General features: G+C 33.7%; 1 non-coding gene and 1 pseudogene across 1 annotated transcript; both read left to right on the top strand.

Annotated features, from left to right (window-relative positions):
* Positions 1 to 728: 728 nt before the first annotated feature.
* Positions 729 to 854, top strand: LOC114213010 (U6atac minor spliceosomal RNA). The gene has a single exon (XR_003610099.2). It is a non-coding gene; the product is annotated as a U6atac minor spliceosomal RNA (small nuclear RNA).
* A 4,275-nt stretch (positions 855 to 5,129) lies between these two features.
* On the top strand, positions 5,130 to 5,200 carry LOC114213100 (U4 spliceosomal RNA; annotated as a pseudogene).
* The last annotated feature ends 203 nt before the right edge of the window (positions 5,201 to 5,403 follow it).

Consider the following 5,403-nt stretch of genomic DNA (forward strand, 5'->3'; position numbering starts at 1 on the left):
TATTTCTTAGGTAATACTAGGACTGCACATGCTTACTTTTTATAATTTTAATGTTAATGGCAGAGGAGGGAGGGACATATAAATCCTTAACTAAAATCTAAAGCCACATCTCTGCTTTAAAACACATTACTGTTTACACACAGTATTTCAGGATGTCAGCATGAATGGAAGTGTCAAATTGATGCTTAATACTAATTTGTTTATTTCTGCTTGACTACACTTAGATGGTAAAAAGTTAGATATCAAAAGTAAAGATTATTTTGAGACACTGAGGGTAGGTTTTCCTTTGATTTCATTGCCATAAACCCCATTAGTGTTAATTGGAGATTTACATGTGCACTGAAAGAATAATATACCTCATTATTCTTTAGTAACAGCTACTGACTTTTAAAGCCATTTAGAATGTGTGACAGGAAACAAATAAAAACATTCACTTAACTTTTTGAAAGTTGTTTTCATTTAGCAGAAAATGAAACAAAAGGCTTCACAAATATTCCACTGCTATAGTTTTAATTTTATAATTTCAACAACAAAACCTTTAAAATTCTCTTTTGTAGTTTAGCTAGCTAGTGAATATGTAAAGTAAGTATATTTTGAGTCTGCTTTGTGGTAGGTGACCTTGGCTCTGAAGAGCATATGCTATTTAGTTTGTTGTTTTTGTTTTAGGTATTTGAACCATTAGAAATCTGTGAAAGAAAATGATGCCTCTAGTGTTCAAGTAAGATTTCATGTTGTGTGAAAGGAGAGAAGGTTAGCACTCCCCTTTACAAGGATGGAAGAGACCCTTGGGCCTGACAACATGCATACAGTTAAGGCATTGCCACTTACTTCATGATCTCTAACCATCGTTTTTATAGGTGGTGGGGATTAAGGAGTGCACTTGTGATGAGCACAGAGTGATGTATGGAAGTGTTGAATCACTATATTGCACTAATATTACACTGTATGTTAACTAACTGGAATTTAATTTAAAAACTTAAAAAAAAAACCCGAAAAATTAAGATTTCTTGAAAGATCACCTTGGGATATTATAAAAAATATGTAGTAACTATTGGTCACTTATATAACAGTATTTTAAGTACATTTCAAGTCTGAACTTATTAACACTAAATAATCCTATGAGGTTAGTATTATCATTATCCCTATCTTACAAGTGACATAATAGAGGCATCAAAAGGTGAATTAACTTGCCTAAAGTTACACACATAGTAGTGGTGGAGTTGGGATTTGAATCCAGGTCACATAGCTCAACAAATGGAGCTCAATGCAGATATTTGGCTCAAATGAGTTAACTTTGTCCTAAAATGTGAATACACTAGACAGTAAATTAAAACCTCCTAGCTAATCCAACTCATTTTTTAGAAGTCATGTTAGATAAACTATTATTATTCATACTTCCTAGGATTATTTCATCAATCACCTCATATAGTTTAGCAAAATATTTCTTCCAACCTCACACTATAATCTCCCTGAGAAGATTTTCCAGTGACAATTTTGGAGCTCTCATAAGAGCTAACTTATACAGAATGCTTTTCTAAGACAGATGCTATTCTAAGCATTTTTTTTTCATATATTAAATCCAACAACAACCCTTGAGATAGATACAGTTGCTGTCCTCCTTTTATAGGTGACGAGACTGAGGCAGAGAAAGGGCAAGTTCAAATGTGAAAAGAATTTAAACACAAGCAGCCTAATTCCAGGAAGAAGACATGATTATGACTGAAGAAGACTGGATGTTGAATTCAGTGAGCCTGGATTTAAATCCCACATCATAGTGCCATTGAGAGAGAGAGGGAGGGAGAGCACTGTCTGTAGATAAGGTAAAAAGAATCAAGTCAACAAAAAGTTGGCCTGCTTTTTATTATCATCATACACAGGCTATTTTTTTAAATGTTAGGGATAAAATACTCCTCCCCACTGAGGTGGGGTGCTCCCACCACCTCTATATTTCTTTCATACACTGTTACCAGGACCAGCCCTTACTAGATGTTTTGAGCCTGAATTAATAACATTGAAAATAGGATTTAGAAATAGGTGGCCCACAGGATTGTAGTAAATGAGAAAACACAAGTGAAATAAGAAGTTGCAATATAGTCACTCCAAGATAATAGGAGTCATTTCATTTGAGGCAAAAAGTGTATCACATTGGGCTTCTGAAAAAGGTTCCAGTACTTGGCCAGCTATATCTCCTTCATATTAACTCACTGCCCACACTCAGGGAGCCAAAACAAAAGTTCATACAAAGTCTGGTGAAGGTGGCTGGTGCAGACTCTCATTATACATCTGCCATACATGCAGGCTTTAGAATGTGACCTATAATTTTCCAACCACAAAATACGGATTGTAGAATTTTGTGGGTTTTTCTTTAATGTTTTGTGACTCAAATTGACTTATAAATAGAATGAGAAGAAAATATCGGGACCATAATACCATGCAATAGATATAGCCCATCCCTCGAGCTCATTATCTCTTTGTTTTTATTAAACAAGTAGTATCAAACACCATGTGCCGGGCATGCACAAGGTTCAGGGAATATCTATTTGCTTTCTATGACTGCTGTAACAAATTACAACATACTTAGTGGCTAAAACCAGCAAAATGTATTATCTTATACTTTTGTAGTTTAGAAGCGAAACATGTTGTCACTGGTTTAAAGCCAAGTTGTTGGCTGAGCTGCGTTCCTTTCTGAGGCACTAGAGGAAAACCCGTTTTCTTATGTTTTCCACCATATTCCTTGGCTCATGGCCACCTCGCATCTTCAAACCAGCAATGTTTGGTTTAATCTTTCTCCCACTGAATCATTTTGACACTGATTCTCCCACCTCCTCCTTATCAGGACATTTGTTATTACATGACTTCCACCCCTTGATAATCCAGAACACATTCCCTATTTTAAGGTCAGCTGATTATAAGCATAATTCTATTTGCAATTTTAATTCCCCTTTGCCATGTAACATACTAGCAGGTTCCAGGGATTAGAACATGGACATTTTTATGGACCATTACTCTGCCTACTGCATCATCTCTGTTTACACATTACTTAAAGCTTGTAGAAGAGAGATTCTGATTACGTGAGTAAACAAATAAATATGTATTTCAGAAACTGTGATACATGCTATAAATATTTTATGGTGTTATAAGTGTTTAAATCATGGAGAGCTGATCCAGATCAGGGAATTTTTCCTTAGTTGGTTATGGTTTTGTCTTGACATTTAGAGGAAAACTGTATTTCAATTAGTGAAGGAATCAAGGGAGAGTTTTCTCATAGAACCACATACAAGGGTTTAGAAGTAAGGGAAAGCAAGAGACTTGGAGGAATAAAACAAAACATAGTGTGCCTGGAGCAAAATGAGTCTTATAATTCAACTTAAAGCCATTACCAATGATCTGTAATATTCTATTGGTTGAAATGTTAAGAATAAAACAGGGAAGAAAATCTGGGTGCTTCATTTTCTTCTACCCCCAGGAGTGACTCATGCCCTTCTTAAATTATATCTTTGGCTCTGGATATTGTAAAAAAATTTGCTCAAATATGTACCGAGTGCACTGTTGTTTTGTTTTGTTTTTAGTTCTCTGAGATATTTAGAATATTTTTAAGCATATCATGCAAGTAAAATCTTCAGTAGTTCTGTAGAATTTAAGAGTGTTTCAAATCATTTGTCACTTATGCTTAAATATGCTTAGTGATTTTCTCTATTATCACTTGAGTTTTGGATATATTAGTATAATAATTCTATCCATACCAGTATTAAAGATTTAATCTTTTTTTTAACAATTAAAAGAAATAAGAGGAAACTCTACATATTAAGAGTATTTCATTATCTAAGCTCTTTCCAAAGAGGGTGAGATTTGGGGATGAGATTACTATTTTGATAGTTTCAATTCATTCTTTCTTTTATCCATTCAGAAAGTATCTCCTGATCACTGACTTTATCTAAGCACTATGATAAGTATAAGGTTCTAGTGGTGGATATAATGGATATAGTTCCCCTCACTCTGTACAAAAATCTGTTCTATTGTCTGTTACTGCAGTGAACGGATTAAATAATTTTATCAGTCTGATCTGATGAAAAACATGACACAAATAACATTATCAGTAGCCAGTTGTGTTTAGAATATAAAAAACAACAATAGTTAACGTGTTATCAGTTTATTCTGCAAGGCAGCTATTAGAAAAGGATCCAAATCCCTAAAATTAAGTTCCTAGCCCCTCCCATGTGGTAGCACTTCTTATAGACTCTATATTACCATGTAATTTTTTACATTAAAAAAATTTGCCTATCACCTGTCTTTCAATAAGTATAAAAGCTTTTTAGAGGAAAGTACCATAAATTATTTGTCCTTTTCCCTAAGAAATGCAATAGTACATGGAATGTAGAATGTGTTGAGAATCTTTAAATTAAATTGAAACCAAATATCATTCAGAGGAATTAAATCATATTGATGGACAATTGATTTATGAAAATCTATGCCATTTGCGTGGTACTTCAACATATAAAACTTTAAGAAATGACGCATTCTCTTCGGCTCAGGTCATGATCCTGGAGTCCTGGGATCGAGTCCCGCATCAGGCTCCCTGCTCAGCGGGGAGTCTGCTTCTCCTTCTCCTGCTCCCCCCTCTTGTGCGCTATATCTCTCTTTCATTCTCTCTCTCTAATAAATAAATGAAATCTTTAAAAAAACAGAAATGATACATTCATCATTTTAACATAGTATATAATGGTTTAAGATACTTAAAATTATGCTTCAGTAATCAAGTGCAAGTAGAATAAATATGATTCCATGCTATTTCAGCAATAAAAATAGATCTGTTCAGATAAGATCAGAATAGAGCTTTTTAAAAAATTCATAAATCTCATAGCTCAAAGACATAGCTCTGTTGTGTTAATTTCTATGAACCATGCCATTCATGAATCTATAGTTGAATGGGCTATCTTGTTTCACCATGTGACTCTCATGAGTTCTGTTTGTTAGTTACTGATGATACTGGTTGAAATATTTTTTTTAACAAAATTTCAAATTTTCAAATGATTTTAAACAGTACAATTTAACATTTTTTTTTCCAGAGATAGGGCTGTTTTATTCTGGTAAACCTGAAAAATAAAATTGATTACAATGAAGAGAAGATAAGCTTTGCACAGTGGCAGTATCGTAGCCAATGAGGTTTATCCGAGGCGCGATTTTTGCTAATTGAAACAATGAAGAGAAGATAAAGGCTTCTACAAATGATGTATATTGGATAAAATATATTAGGTATATTAACCTTTCAATAAACCAGAATAAGGTGAATATTTTCTTTTTGTGCTAAAGTTTGGCTTATAAGAGGAAAAAAATAAAATTATACTTACAGTTAATTTAGTAATCATATATATTCACAGTGTTAGACAGTTGCAAAGGTCACTG

Source organism: Eumetopias jubatus, unplaced genomic scaffold (assembly GCF_037043125.1).
Source record: "Eumetopias jubatus isolate StellerSeaLion01/CBP00866 unplaced genomic scaffold, mEumJub1_p1.0 scaffold_3, whole genome shotgun sequence".
Lineage (NCBI taxonomy): Eukaryota > Metazoa > Chordata > Mammalia > Carnivora > Otariidae > Eumetopias > Eumetopias jubatus.